Source organism: Desmodus rotundus, chromosome 4 (genome assembly GCF_022682495.2).
Source record: "Desmodus rotundus isolate HL8 chromosome 4, HLdesRot8A.1, whole genome shotgun sequence".
Classification (NCBI taxonomy): domain Eukaryota; kingdom Metazoa; phylum Chordata; class Mammalia; order Chiroptera; family Phyllostomidae; genus Desmodus; species Desmodus rotundus.
The window spans coordinates 29,922,703-29,939,085 of record NC_071390.1 but is presented as its reverse complement, the minus strand read 5'-3'; the positions used below and the strand labels follow the sequence as shown (position 1 = coordinate 29,939,085).

The window sequence follows — 16,383 nt, the reverse complement described above, 5'->3', positions numbered from 1 at the left end:
CCGAACATCTGCTTGGTTCCTCCTACCTTGTGTAACTTAGTATCCAGATCATTGTATGGCTCTGCTTCGGATCTTGGTGGTTGTCCCTTTGCCTGAGCTATAGCATCTGCCATCTTCCTTGACTGGTACTGTGAAAATCACAGGGAAGCCAGTTCGTTTCAGTCACCTTCAGTACGGGCATTTGAGGATGAAAGAAATGATAGTTTTGAGAGCATAGGTAAAGATACTTTAAGAAATGAATAAGAAAATGCTTATCTTTAACCTAAAATTGTTCAGTCCTGACTTGGTTTTTGAAAAAGCTTTTTATTAAAAAAACTTTAAACCCACAGAAAAGTTTGTCCATATAATTTACGCTGAATCTTTTGAGGGCATGTTGTAGTGTTATAAATGTCGCGACCCTTCATCCCTAAGAATACGGACATACTTTTAACAATCACAATACAATAACCAAACCGAGAAGTTCAACATAGACAAGATGTCCTTCCCTAACACTTAGTTCATACTCATGTTTCAGCACTTGTTCCAATACCAGCCTTTGTAGCAAGATACAGTTTTTGATACAAGACTCAACACAGTATTAATGCTTCTTCAGTCTCCTGATATCTAGATCAATTTTCAGCCTTTGAATCAAATTAGGAATTTCTGCAGAGTTCAGGATAGTTGCTTTGTAGAAAGTCCTTCAGTTTGTGTTTGTTTGATGGTGTCCTTGTGATTAGATCCAGGCAATGACTTTAGGGCAGAAATTCTACATCAGTAATGTCGTGTCCTTCTCAGCACACTGAGTCTGGAATTTTGTGATGTTGCTTTGTCCCATTATTGGTGATGTTAGCCTTGATCATAGGGCCAAAAGTAAAAGCACTGCAGAATTGAAAGTAGGGAAGAATGAAGAAGAGTATAGAAACTTTGTTGCACATTAATAAATGGCTTAGCGTATCTAATAGAAATGTGCGAGGAGATACTTTTACACTATGGAAGTATCTTGTTTGTTAACAAACATTTTAACTGATAGTTTTACTATCCTAATGATTTTTGCTTATATTAATTAATATGATAGTAATTGAAAATGGTGATTTTTCTATTTTATTTCTTTTACATGTAATAGCAAATATTCTGCTTCCTCCCCCCTCCTTCTCCCCTTATTTCATTCTTTTCTTCCTTCCTGTGATTGTGTAGTGCATTCTTACTATCAGTATGCACTCAAAGATTTTTAAAAAATTCAATGTATTGTATTCCATTATGATTATTAGTTATTTTAAAGTTCATTTTGTATTCTGATTTGGTCAGTAGAAGTACCTTAGAGCTGATTTCTGGGTTCCTTTGACTTTATCCCATTTTTTTGGTGCTTATTTTTTTTTTTGGCATAATAATCTTCCAGGCTTAATTTTTACTTTCTTTGTCCTTCCTCCAAGGCAGCCATTTCTTTAAGGGTCCCTGGTTCCCTTTAGTTGGAAATAATATTTAGAAACCAAATACTGGGTGCTAGGTGTGCTCATTGGTCTTAGGGTGGCATTGCTTCTAGTCTCAGTCAGCACCCAAAACTTGGAAATATGTATTTGTTATTTTTAAAATAGTGAATGCATACTAATAATTAATTTTGATCTATCAAACTTAAAGAATAAAGTTAACATATATGAGGTCTGTCCAGAAGGTATACAGCTATGTAATATGAAAAATAGAGACATTTATTGAAGAAGGTACAAGATACAAGAAACATTGTACATAGGACAATGACACCTCAGTCCCCTTCAAAGTAGGCGCCTTCAGACCTCACACAGTTCTCCCAGTCACCATCAGCTACCCTGTTGTATTTCCTGAATCTCATGGACAGTCTGAAATCTCTTCCCTTTCAAAGGTGATTTTTGTTTTGGGAAAAGCCAGAGTGTCAGGGTGCCAAATCTGGGCTGTAGGGAGCTGAGTCACCTGGGTAATTTGATGTTTTATTAAAAAACTCTGCACAATTCATGATGCATGAGTGGGCACATTGTCATGATGAAGTTGCCAATCACCAGTTGCCTATAGCTCTGGCCTCCTGAATCATTCAAATTGTTTCCATGGAGGTCAAGCTTAATGCAAAATTTGATGCAGATTCATTGCTCTACTCTCACTCATTTTGAATGCGAGGGCCACACAGTACACATCCTCACTCAACGGCATCTCCCGCCCCCCACTGAATAGTACAGTGAAGTCACCATTGTGCACACATGCACATTCCAGTCCACTCTCCTCGGCTGCCAGGTTACATTGATGTCATGCAGACCATTCTCGTTATATTAACAATGGCTGGACTTTTGGGGGCAGGCACTGTGTGTATATTGAAGTGCTCTCTCCCTTTCAACATGGAGATCTCTTTCTTTTTTTGCTCTGACCACAAAGTATACATATAAAATATTGGCTAACTGGGCCTTATTAATATGGAGAAATACCTGATTCCTCCAGTGCAAATCTCTGGTGAAGATGGATTAGAGAACATGGTTAGACTCAGGTTCAACCTTGAAACTTCTACTTTTCACCCCAAATCTGGGCCACCACTACCAACACAGAGAAGGAAAAGCTCCTGTGGAATAAGTACCTCCACTTTTTCCTATGATCTAATGGAAAAAGAGCTCAGAGCTCATGAAGAAATGGATCATTTAATGTCCTCTCAGGGGAATTTCATGCTCTATCAGGGGGATCTACTATCAGGAGAATCAGGAGCATGACTGGGCCATGGACCTGTGTAGAAGAATACCGCTGTAGAGTAAGTAAGACTTATAAAGTGGAGCTTCCCTTCCTAGGATAACATTTACACGTAGTGGACGACTGGGCCATAAGGCAGATCCATTTTTAATTGAGGTAACTCCACACTGCTTTCCACAGTGGCTGCACCAATCTGCATTTCTAGCAACAGTGCACAAGGGTTCCCTTTTTTCACATCCTCGCCAGCACTTATTGTTTGCTGATTTATTGATGGTAGCTATTCTGACAGGTGTGAGGTGATATCTTATTTTGGTTTTAATTTTCATTTCCCTGATGATTAGTGACATTGAGCATCTTTTCATATGTCTACTGGCCATCTGTATGTCATCTTTGGAGAAGTGTCTATTCAGGTCCTTCACCCATTTTTTTCTTATTGGATTGTTTCTTTTTTTTTTTTTTTGGTGTTGAATTGTGTAAGTTCTTTATAAATTTTGGATATTAACCCTTTACCAGAGGTATCATTGGAGAATATCATCTCCCATTCAGTGGGTTCTCTGTTCATTTTGTTAATAGTTCTTTTGGCTGTGCAAAAACATTTTAGTGCGATGTAGTCCCATTTATTTATTTTTTCTTTTGTTTCCCTTGCCAGAGGAAATAGATCAGAAAAAAAATATCACTGTGAGAAATGTCTGAGATTTTACTACCTTTGTTTTCTTCTAGAATTTTTACAGTTTTGAGTCTAACATTTAAATCTTTAATCCATTTTGAATTTATTCTGTGTATGGTGTAAGAAGGTGGTCTAGTTACATTTTTTGCACATATTTGTCTAATTTTCCCAACACCATTTTTTAAATAGACTATCTTCCCCCGTTGTACGTTTTGCCTTCTTTGTCAAATGTTAATGGACTATAAAGGAGTGGATTTATTTCTGGGCTTTCTATTCTGTTCCATTAATCTGTGTTTTTGTTTGCATGCCAGTGCCATGCTGTTTTAATTACTGTGGCCTTGTAATATAGTTTGATATCAGGTAGCATGGTTCTTCCAACTTTGTTCTTCTTTCTCAAGATTGCTGTGGCTATTCAGGGTCTTTCGTGGTTTCATATAGAACATTTGTTCTAGTTCTGTGAAATACACCATTGGTATCTTGATAGGAATCGCATCAAATTTATTCAGTGATTCCACTTCTGTCAATATCTCCGAAGAAACCCAAACCACTAATTTGACAGAATATATGCACTCCTATGTTTATTTCAGTGTTACTTACAGGAGCCAAGATTTGGTAGCAGCCCAAGTGCCTATCAGTAGGTGAGTGGATTAAAAAAAGCTGTAGTACATTCACATAATGAAATACTACACAGCTGTAAAAAATAAGGAAATCTTACCTTTTGTGACAGCATGGATAGACCTGGAAAGTATTACACAAAGTGAAATAAACCAGTCAGAGAAAGACAAATACCATATGATTTCACATGTACGTGAATCTAATGAACAAACTAAATTAACATACAACATAAAAACAGACTCATAGATACAGAGAACAGCCTGACAGCTGTCAGAGGGAAGAGGGTAGGGAGGAAGGGCAAAATAAAGTGAAGAGATAAGGCAACCCCCCCCCAAACAAACAGTATGGAGATTACCAGAGAGAAAGAGAGGTGGTAGGGGGAGGTAGGAAAAGGTAAAGGGGGGATGAATGTTAATAGAAGGAAACTTGACTTGGGGTAGTGAACACATAATATAATATACATACAGATGATGTATTATAGAATTGTATTCCTAAAATCTCCATAATTTTATTAACAAATGTCACCTCAATAAATTCAATGAAAAATTAACAAATTATAAAAAGCATTTACATGCAAATGAAGTATGGCTAGAATGACCCTCTGGGTCAGTCTGACAGTCAAGATCAAGAAAGGATGGCAGCAATCTGAGTGTGGGAGAGTCGGTCAAAGACTGTTTATTTGGAGGGAGAGCAAATCAAAACACTTATCCCGTTGTCTGATATTTGGGGTTTCCTAGGTAAGAAGGGAAATAGATCGGAGTGGCTAATTACTAATGACCCAATATTTTTGTGTTCAGTTGAATCGTGGCCCCCTAAAGATATGCTGAAGCCTTAGTCCCCAGGACCACAGAATGTGACCTTATTTGGAAATAGGGACATTGCAGATGTAATTAGTTAGGATGAAGTCATACAGGAGTAGTGTGGACCCTTCATCCAATAACACTGATGACCTCCTTAGACAAGAGAATGCCCTGTGAAGGTAGACACACAGAGGAAGAGAGGGCGAAAAGCTCTCTGGTGTTTCTTCTTAGGAGGGCATTAACACCTATACCTTATTGAAACCTAATCACTTCCCAAAGGCCTCGTATCCAAATAACTACATCACATTGGGCATGAGAGCTTCACCATATGACTGTTCGGGGGTGAAGGAGATATAATTCAGTCCGTAGCACTGTCCTATAAATTGATCTCATACACATTATTGGGTAACAACAAACACTGCTCTGTGGTCCGTATTTTGCCCCAACTCTCAGAACTCTAGTCTCCAGAGAAGGGCCCCCTGAGTTCTTCATCTCCTCTCCTGCTTTCCTAACCATGTACACACACTGCCACCACATCATGATGTGGAAGTAAATAGGGCTGAGAATTTATAATGGCAAACATTCCCTAAATTTAAAAACTCAACTGTGGCCTCGCAAATTCAAATGAAATATTTGTCATATAAAAACAAGTTTCTAGCTATTCCCAGAGTTGCAGCGGTATTAAATCACTCTCTCCTGGTATTCACAGCAACGGGGCACGTTTTGCTCATAGAGGCCCTGTGCACGAGGGACTCTTGGATTATTCGTTACCGCTCTGTGTCTTGTTTATTTTAATTACTTGTTTCTCTTAACCAGGTTGACTGATTTTCTTCCTTTTCTCAAGTAATTCATTGTTTAAGTGAATTGACCAAGCAAGAGCTTGTGTTCTGGAAATAACAACGCAAGGTTAGTGCAGCGCTGACAGCTAATCTGAGACCGTTTGTTTTCGGTGAATCTTAATGTGGTCTTCAGAAAAACAACCATCAGGAACTTTCCCTTGGCTGATAAGCTAATAATTTTGAAAACTAGAAGGCAGTCATTGTTCAGGCTTCCCTTCTTTTTAAGTTATTTCTTAATAATTTGAAGCTACTTGGGAATGGTGAGTATAAATGCTCCCACGATGTTAAGAAAATATTTGGTTTTCTCTGTATCAATAAAATATTTTTTTTATAAGGACTTTAACAAATAAATTCATCCTATTACCTCACGAAGGCTGACAGAAAGAACTGCCTGGGTTCAATCACTCAAACTTGAAATCAATGTTTGTGTCACACTTGAGACGGTCATTGAGTTATGTTACCATAATGCTAATTATGGACCATTTAGTATATTTCATAATCTAATTACCTTGGAGTGTTTACTGGAAAACCATATTTCTCCAAACAAGGTGGTTTCATGTGTTCACCGTTAAGCTTCTTTCTTTGGTGAAGCTAAAGGTGATTGCTGACTTCCGTACTAAAATTGTTTGGGCCGTAATTACCATCGTGATCGCACTCTGACCTGGAAGTATAAACGCAGTATAGTCATTTAGTCTCTCTTGGTGCTAACTTAAAACTCTGCTGTGTTGTACAATGTTCCTGTTGTACAATGTTATACAATGAATAACTCTCACCAAACTAGGAAGGTGGAGAAATAATCTGCTATGTGGTCAAGACTACTGTTTGAAACTTTTTATTCATCTTTAAAGGGGCTTTAAAGAATAACTATGCATAAATAACACTCAAGGAGCAAAAAACTCTTTCTTTCACTATAGACATAAATCATCAGTACTTTTATAATCCTAAACAGTACAGTATCTTACCATTTGATGCACACCACAGTCATTATTTCTTTTAAAAATACTTTTTAAGATTAAAAATATAGCTGCAATATGAATTTGAAAATCAGGCATCCTAAAAAAGCCAGCGAATTGTGGACGCGCAGAGCCAGCTACCTTTTCATCCTTTCCTTGATCGGTGAGTTGAGCAGAGACGATCAAGATCAATTCAAGGGTGCATGAATTTTATCTTCTTCAGTTTCTGCACACTGTGTGAGGCCTGTAATTCTGTCTGCAAGATGATGCTGTTAGGAAGTGAACAAAGAAAGCAATTGATATTTTATTCTTATCTTTGCAGTGAATTTTGCTTATTACCTTCTTCTAAGTACAATTGAGTGAATAATGATTACTCTTGCAGAGGCATCAATGCATATATGCGGAAGAAACTAAAACCGAATGGCACAGAAATAGCTTTCAACTTCCAAAATAATTTTCTCTGTCTTTTAAACGAGGCCAGATTTGTGCAGTCAACCTCTAGCTTATAACAGAGCAGACTCTTCCAGCTTTGTTGCAACTCAGGATCCAGTAATGTAAGGTGAACAGGATCAAATGTTGGTGACATCCATTTTTCACTCATTGGACATGACTAAGGACCAGTATCTGGTCACATAGCTTCTAGGTCCTTGTGCGTACTCAGTGTGCGCATTAGAGTTTGAAAAGCACTGACTTAGGCCAGTAGTTCTTGCAAAGGTTCAGGAGTATATGAAGCTATCTAGGGCAGTAACCATGTGTATTTCAACGCCATGTTTACTGAACACTTTGCATATTTTAGGTATATATTTGTGAAATTAGTCCGTGGATTTTATTCTATTAATGACTGGAAGTAAATGTTTAGTTGGTTTAATCAACAGAATTTGTTTTCTTCCCGTCCCCCATTATAAATTTTTCTCATTAATCAATGTTATTAGAACATAACTAAATTTTTTCTAGCTAAATTATTTGCAAGTGATTGCCCACAACAATTTTGCTTCATGAATCTCCCTTAATTGCATTGTTACTATTCAGCTCACATATACAGTGAACCCTTATTGAGTCACAATAGTTAAGGCATGGACTCTAACAGTGTCCACACTGTAATTATAATTACATTATACATTTCCAGAAATTAAGCAAAATCACATGCACTATACAAAACATAATTTATTGTTATCTTTTAGGGACATAAGGAGTTTTAGAATCTGTATGTGGTCAAAACCTCACCTGTTATTGCTTCACCTAGCACGAAGGCCTGTCTAAATTTATCTTTGGAATACGGGTGGAGCCTGACCGCTTCTCTCCACCCTGATGTCATCACTGTGGTTTAGGTCACTGTTGGCTGCTGACTAGGTAAACACATCATTATTCTACCTGTTTGACAGGCGTGCCCCTCTTTAATGTACTCTTCCTTCTGAAATCTGAGTGATTATTGAAAAAAGAGTTTGTAGTTTTACTCCTCTGCTTAAAACACACCAATGGCTTTCTATAGTGTTTCTTTCAGGATAAAGTTCAAACTTTTTAGTACGGTCTGGACCACACTTACTTTACAGTGCCTTATATCCTCAGTGCCCCCTGTGTCTCTATCCCGATCTCCCCACATACATGCTCCCTACCCTTCAGTCTCTCCTCCAACTAGAAAAATGACTTTGAGGTTCCAGAAGCCTCTGCGTACTTCCTGGTCCCCAGACCTCTGCACCTGCTGCCCCTTTGGTTGGACCACTGTCTTTCTGTTCCTATCCCATTGCATGATTAATTCATAATCATCCTTCAGATCTCAGCTGCACCACGGGTTTATCCAACAGTCCTGCCTGACTCCCTCACACCTCTCTGAGCCTCAGGCCAGTTGAACACAGCTCCTTAGTAATCCCACAGCAGACTAAACATCCGGCATTTACAATTTGGGCTCAAATTCCTTTTTTGCCTCTCAACATAATCAATAAGGGCCTTCGTGGTGGTAAATAAGTCATTCTTACCATTGTAAACGCAATGCCTCGCACTGTGACACACAGAGAAGTTACTCTATACATTTTAATTAAATAAATGAATGTACTACTTTCCTTGATATTAAAAAGCATATGATCTAATCAGTTTAAATATCAGTTTTACATATGTACTGTTTAAAAAAATAGCAGATAAGCCATTTACATTGAATTGTTAGTTATGTAGGTGTGTGCCCTAGAAGATGCTTTCTAAAATTAATACCCAATATTAACATATTTGCTTAACTTCTTATAAAAATAAAGTGCAGATTGGGCAAATGCAGAGCTGGTTAGGGCCAAAATCACCTGGCTCCCCTTATTAAAATGTGTGTAAGATTCTGCTTATTTGTACACTCTGATGATTATAAGAGAAGATAGATTGTGGAATATATCCTCAGAAAAAAATGATTGGTAGTGTAAGAATAGCATAAATATGAACAAGGAACAGTGGATGGGAAATTGCAAACTAAATATAGTAGCCCATGAGAAAACCGAGAATTTAATGAAGTAATTACACACAGGAAAAGTATTTACTTAAAAGGTAATCAATAGAATTTCAGGTCTGTTAAAGAATAATCAAACTCAGTGGATATCTGCATCATCCAAGAAAGCATCCTCAGAAAGAACTGTCACTTCACATCTCCCAGGGTGTGGCCGCAGCTCAAATGCTGGTGGAGACACCTGAGTGAGAGCTCCCTGCTCTGGCAAAGAAAGAAGACCTGGGCAGGAAGTCTGTCTTTGTAGCAATCAGTTTTGTACCATAAAAGCTTCTTTCTTACGTGAGCTGTGAGTCAGTCACAGCTCTGCTTCAACATAGCTTTACTCCAAAACCAGACTGAGGAGAAGCTCTTATTTGAGACATGGCATTCTCATGGGAAAGAAAAGACAAGAGGCAGTGCTTAAACACAGCCAATTTTCTGATTCTTCCCAGATGCATCATGTCACTACTTCTTACATTCCATCCATTGGTCAAAGAAAATCGCGTGACTGCACCTGATGTTAGATTGAGGAAGTTTCTGTCACCAACACGGAAGCCATGTGAATCATGTGAAGGTTGGAGTGGTATTATATAGTCTTCTTACAGTCTTCTTATTCAGAAGGGGATAAATATTTGGGAACAATAATACAATAGGCAGCAGTCCTTGAACTGGGAAATAGAACAAAGTAGACCACAGTCTTTGAATAGAGAAAGAGAGTAGACAGAGTCAAAATGAAAGACTTCTCAGAGATCTGTTTGTTTGAAAACGAAAGGCCTCATGGGATAACATTTTTAAAACCTGTGTATAGTCCATCTTCCATAGAGGCTATGTGGCTGACAGTTAAAGGCCCAGGCACACAGATCTCTGATGGTCCTTAATGGGAGTCTGGGCTCTACTGTTTATTATTAGCTTTGTGACCTGGTGAGTCATTTCACTTCTCTAAGTTTCAGTTTCTGGGCCATAATCTATTTTTTGTTCATCAAATATCAGAGAAAAATCTGTGTGCTTCTCCATATTTACTCATCCCATCTGTACTTGGAATGAAGCCATAAGAGAGGTTCTGGTTGGCGAGATATGAATATTTCCAGGCATTACTCCTAAAATCTGTGCTAAGATGCTCAGCTCATTTTCTTCTCTTTTGCAGAGCTGGAGTTGCTGATGAAAGAAGCATGGATCCTTGAATCAACTCTGTGGAGAAGAGCAACACAGGAGAGCCACTTGACCCTCATCAGAATGTGTTGGGGGTGGCAACTCTGGGTTGTGGTAAGGCATTGAAATCTGGGGGGTTATTTGTTGCTGCAGAATAACCCAACATTCACTTACAGATGAGGATAAAGAATATCTCCAGGGTTTTTGCAAAGATTACTTGAGATAATTTATGCAAAGTACAGAGGAGCAATGCCTAGCACAATTACTACTCCATAGGTGGCAACTGTTATAATTCATGTTGAAGCCATTTTCAAAAGATTAAAAATAAGGTTTTTAGAATCAATCGATTTAGTTCACCTCCTAGCTCTTCTAAGTAACTATGCAAATTAAGAACATTATTTACCTTCCCTATGCCTTAATTTCTTTTTCTTAAAGATTTTGTTTATTTATTTTTTAGAGAGGGGTAGGGAGGGAGAAAGAGAGAGAGAAACATCAATGTGTGGTTGCCTCTCATGAGCCCCCTACTGGGGGCCTGGCCCGAAACCCAGACATGTGCCCTGACTGGGAATTGAACCAGTGAACCTTTGGTTCACAGGCCAGCACTCAATCCACTGAGCCACACCAGCCAGGGCTCGATGCATTAATTACCTTATTTATAAAATGGCCATAAACATAGCATCCATCTCACAGGTTGTAAATTTATAGTAAGATAACCATGTAGTAGTGGTGGTAGTGGTAGTTATATTGGGTAGTGACCTGGTCGCTTTACCATCACAGGAGCAGAGGTGGCCGTCAGGGAAAAGAACTAAAGTGACAAGCTATGTAGAGACTGAACTATGACTTTGATCTGATCAACTGAACTGGCCAGTCACAGCATAACTAACAAATAGTCTTCATTCACAAAGGCAGAGCCCAGATTTGGGCAGACTGCCTCTGTCTGTATCAGTAGCTGATTTTTCTACTGAAAACATAAAAAATTGAGGAGCTAGAAATACATATAAACCATTTTGACTTTATGTTGTGTTTATATTTCTTTTTCAGTAATTTTATAGCAGTAAGCTACAGTATATAGTGCTCAACTTAAAAAAATTATTTTCCTTTTTTCCAATTAATATAGTAATGTAGTTTATTGTAGAAGTTAGAAGTAAAGATGTTTAGACAGAAAGAAAAACATATATCTTTCTAATCCAACAAATAACTAGTAAGTTTTCTGCAATAACATTCAACCATTTTTATGTGTAAGTTTTGTTTATTTAAGTTTGTTGGATTTTCTAATGTTATATTAAAATCACTTCATAAATAAATAGTGTGTTCAAGAACTTAATTAAGTGAATGAATAACAGTTTACTTGACTATTTATTTATCTTGGATCATTAATTTATGCTTAGTTTTCTGCCATTATAAAAAATGCCCTTATTAATTTCTCTGTTACATATTTTTCCATGTTTTGATTTATTTAATTAGGACAAATACACAGAATTGGAATCAGTAGGTCAGATAGACAAAATATTTGTAAGAATTAATATGATATGGTGCCAAATTGATATCCCCAGCAACATTTGTAAGTGAGGATTTCACATGGCCTATCATGGGATTTATTTTTTAAAAAATATTTACTAATACAGGATATTTATATCAATAGATATAAATGCTGTACATTATTTTACTTTGCATTTCTTAAATACCTGAGTTTGAAAAATCATCTGAGTTTACTTATTATAATGTATGACTTTTGAATCATCTTTTTGTCAGTTGCCAATTTTAACAATATTTTTATTACTGATTTGCTTGAGTGTTTTTAACATTAAAGGTGTTGATGTAGAGTCCTAATATATTTTATCCTTTCTATCAGGAGAATTAGCAGCTGGCTCTCCTTTTGTTAGCTCCCTTTCAACTGATTATATGACTTTTTCCCTCTCTTACATATTCTCTCATAACTGAATTTTCCATTGACCGTAATAAAAGTCTCCCTTTTGTGCAGACTTTCAAGCTTAGTAATTGTCAACTCTCCATAAAGATAGATCCAGGGCAGACTTTTCAACTTCTAGCAAAAATATTTAATATCTGTTTGTTGTTTTTCAAAACTGGCATAATTGCAGAATTCTGTTTGATGTTTAAGTTCTCTGTGTGTATGCAAAGTATTCCTTTCACTATAACTTTGGGACTGACTGAGGGCTACGGCACTGCGCTGGAGTTTCTGCAAACACTGAAAGGTGAGAAATAATGGCCGTCTTCATAGAAACTTCCCTTTAGAACCACAGCTCAATGTACTGTTTGTATTTCAGATACTTCATTATATAAAACTTCTTCACAGGAAACGGTTTTAAGATTGGGAAGCTTTTCTCAGAATTCCTTCTTGGGAGGAGCTGGTTTCCATGATTGCTTGTCCTGGTATAAAGCAGCGGAGAAGCGGGTTGACTGTGGTCCAATTTGTCAATGATGCATGGTTTCTGCCGAGCCTCCTTCTCTGCCTGCCACTGAGGAAACTAAGTTTCCAAATGCCACAGTGCTCAACAGAAACCTCAGGGTCACGTGTGGCTTTTGCGCGTTGTGGACTGTTTGCATCATTGTCTTTCCTCAATCATCATCAATTCTCTTGTTTAAGACAGCAGAGCTCAAAGATTTTGGCGTCCAGGACTTCAAACGTACTAGGACACACACTGCATAACATTGCCATTATATCCCAACTAATGCCTTCTCTCATTAAAAGGCATCATTTATTCATTCAACAAATATTTATTAACTGCCTAGGGGAGCCAGTCTGCCTGCATTTGAATTTCAGTTTATGTATTTAGCAGCTGTGTGAATTTAAGTAAGTCATGTTGATCTTCTCAGTTTTTCTCATCTGAATTTTATTATTTCAACTCTGATAATGATAAGCCAGACACTGTGCTAAGTGCAAAGTATACTTCAGTGAATAAGGTAAGCACAGTCCTTTCATGAAGTTTAAACTCAAGGAAAGGAATAATAAAGGCTGCCTCTCTATCTAGTTTCCTAAAATGCATATAGGATAACAAGGAGAGAAAATTGAATCTCCCTTAGCTCACAGCTACAGCTTTAGTAGGTGAAAGAATACCCAAAATGTTAATTTACATGTAGGTGGAAGAACATGTCTGAAAACAGTAGAGTCTGCTCAGTATCCAAGAGTCAAGACTCAGATGGGAATTTTTTGGAATCAAAGAGAGGCAAGTGGAGTCTTGCTGTCAAAGGGACATGGAGTGTCAATGTCAGAGAGACTCAGATTACATCAATTGAAGTTCATCCCCCAAAAGACTGGATCCCACTCTGAGCGAAGAAACATGAAGTGCAGATTCAGAAACCTGATCGTTGAAAGCCCTGGTTAGTTGAAAGCCAAGGACTGTAAAGAAGGGAGTCTAGAAAGTGCTTGGCGTGGAAACAGGAGGCACCATGGGAGTGTCTCTTGGTGTGTCGGAGGGAAAGGGAAAGAAGGAGTCAGCTGAAGGTAAGAACCACAATATAACATGATAAAATTAAAGACTAAGAAGAAAGCAGACCCCCCAAAAACTCATTTATTAAAGTAATTGCATTTCACTGTGGTAATAGAAGGAGGCATTCTTAAATCAAGAAATCAAGGAAACCAACCAATTGCATATATTACTGCTGCTCTAGGAAACCCCAAAGCAATATTCCTACTAAGTTATTATATGTAATACAAGAAATGGTTGAAGAAAACTCATGGCTTAAAATACTTATTCTTTAAGTTAACAAATGCCAGTAAATTAAATATCCAAATCAGAAAAAAAATGAAACAAAAGAAAGAAATATTGAATGAAAATATGAAAGTAATTATTTAGGAAAAAACATGAGAACTAATAAATAAATAATTATCATCAGTATTTTCATTTATAATAATGATATTGTGGTCCCATGTTTAAAAAGTCTTCTGGAACTCTCTTACATTACTGATGGAAGGCAAGCATGGCCCAGCCATTCTGGGGAAAAAAATTAGATAATTTTTTAGTAAGTTAAATTTACCGTACACTTACCATAGGGTCCAACAATCCTAGTCTTTGACATTTACCCAAGTGAAACAAAAACTACATTCATACAAAAACCTAAATACAGATGTTTATAGTGGCTTTATTTGTAGTTACCAAAAACTGGAATTATCCTTCAACGGGAGAATAAAAAAAAAAAAACTGTGATAATATCCATAACATACAATACTACTCAGCAATGAAAAGGAGCAAACTATTGTTGAGAAAATTACTTAACCCCCACTCAGTTTCTCTGTCTATAAAATGGGATATCACCTTTGTTTCCTCTAATTTTACAATGATGACTAAAGATAATATGTATAAAATATACAGAGTAAAAAAATGGTTTCTGCCAAGCCTAATACAAGGAGTGGTTTGAGGCTGATCACAATAATTGATACTATTTTTTTTTTTTTAATAGTTAAGGCTATTGAAAGAACATGCCAGCGGCCTCTGGAACATGAACTTTTCAATCGGGATCACATTCCTTTTAAGTCTTGCTTGGGGAGCTTGCGGTCAGACATTTAATCAAAATTCTCATCTGTCTTTTCTTTTCTATGAGTTTTTATTGTATGGAAGAAATTTTGTAACTGTAGGCCCTGCAATTTTGGAAGCTGTTTCCTGTAGAACTGTTTCTTTATCACCTATTCAGGAGGGAGACAGATACATATTTTTTCTCTCCTGAACATTTAAAACATATCAGATAGACTTGAGTAGTTTTTCAGCACCACTAATAGTAGTTTGCAGAGAGCACCAAATTATTCCCCTCATAGGCGTTGTCCTAAAATTTTCACTATTTGAGATATTAATGGGTCAGGAGAAAAAGTGAGGGGCATATTTTTTTCCAGAAAGTCCTGGATGAGACATCCACCTGAAACCTCAGCTCTCCAATCCCCTCCTTTTGAAGCCTCAGAGTAGATCTGTTCATTAATTAATTGGCTGACATCTGGGGCTAAGATATAGGCCAAGAGGTCTGCAGTGGTTGGTGGAAACATGATCACTGAAGTGCTGGGTGCCTGTGAGGCTGCCCCAGGTTCTGAGAGTGGGGCTGTGGGCTCTAGGGAGAGAAGGCTGAGCAGCCACAGGGGGCCACACTTAAGGGGAAATGCTAAAGGCACACCTTCTCTCCTTATTGACCTAGTTTTGGTTTGAAAAAGAGTTTGGAGAAATTTTTAAAAAACAGTATTTCAAACACTACCAAAGACTATGAGTGAAAATATATCCATCTGCTCTCCCTTATCCATTTCTCCCTTGTCTTCCCCAGAGGTAAACACTGATACCAGCTATTCTTACAGAGCTCTCCTTTGCACATAAGTAGGAATGTGTGTATGAAGATAGGACTCCTACTTCGTACTTTACTAATGTTAATTAAATTAATTTTTGCAGGGGACTATGAGGTAGATTCTGTTATCACCATTCCCATTTTAAAGATGAAGGTGAAGAACAGAGAGATTTAGAGAGCTGGCCAAGGGTACTCAGCTCATAAATGGTGGATCCAGGGGAGGTTTTATACATGTATATATTATATTGTACTATGTAATATTATATATTATTATGTATACACATTCACATATACACACCCTAATGTACTTTATTAATAATCTGTCACTTAAAGGCTATTTAGATTTTTTGTAGCCTTTTCATATTTCAAACACCGTTGTCATGCGTTTCCTCGAACACAATGTCACCTGTGCAGGCTGTGCACCGCTCGAGGCAGGGAGGTGCCACTCACCCAGGTCAGCTTGTGGCATTATTCACAGAGATTATGTTGGCGTCCTTGGAATTGCTGAACATGTCAGCAGTGCTTGTTCATACTGACCTAATTTTAAATTGAATGTCTCATCCTTTGATTCGCTGGTATTTCCACGGAATTATTTGTAATGTAGGAAAGAAAAATGTGCCCTGTGCACAACAGTGCTACAGTGTTTACACTTAGGACTTGAGAAATTGCCTTGGTTTTTAAGATACGTAAGATAAAACATGATTGAATATTTTCTTTTCCTGTTGCTTCCACCTCGATTTATTTTTCATGAAGGACTGACTGCACTGTCTAAACAATGGCTTTTACATTCTTTAAAGATGAGGATGACTATGAGCTGGATGTAAGAGCATCAATTGGTGAAAGGTATAATTGCATAGGCGGTTTCTGACTCTCAGATATTCACAAGAGGTCATGCTGCTCAACTACGTGTGCAGAGCGCTAGTGGTGTTCCGGAACAGGGAGGAAC

The 16,383-nt window shown here is 37.6% G+C and overlaps 1 long non-coding RNA gene across 1 annotated transcript in view; it reads left to right on the top strand.

The window, feature by feature from the left end:
- Positions 1-16,383, top strand: part of LOC139440881 (uncharacterized) — a 145,493-nt gene that overhangs the window by 118,506 nt on the left and 10,604 nt on the right. Inside the window, exon 2 of the long non-coding RNA XR_011651169.1 lies at positions 10,153-10,271. This is a non-coding gene — a long non-coding RNA (uncharacterized lncRNA). The remainder of the gene's footprint in view (positions 1-10,152; positions 10,272-16,383) is intronic.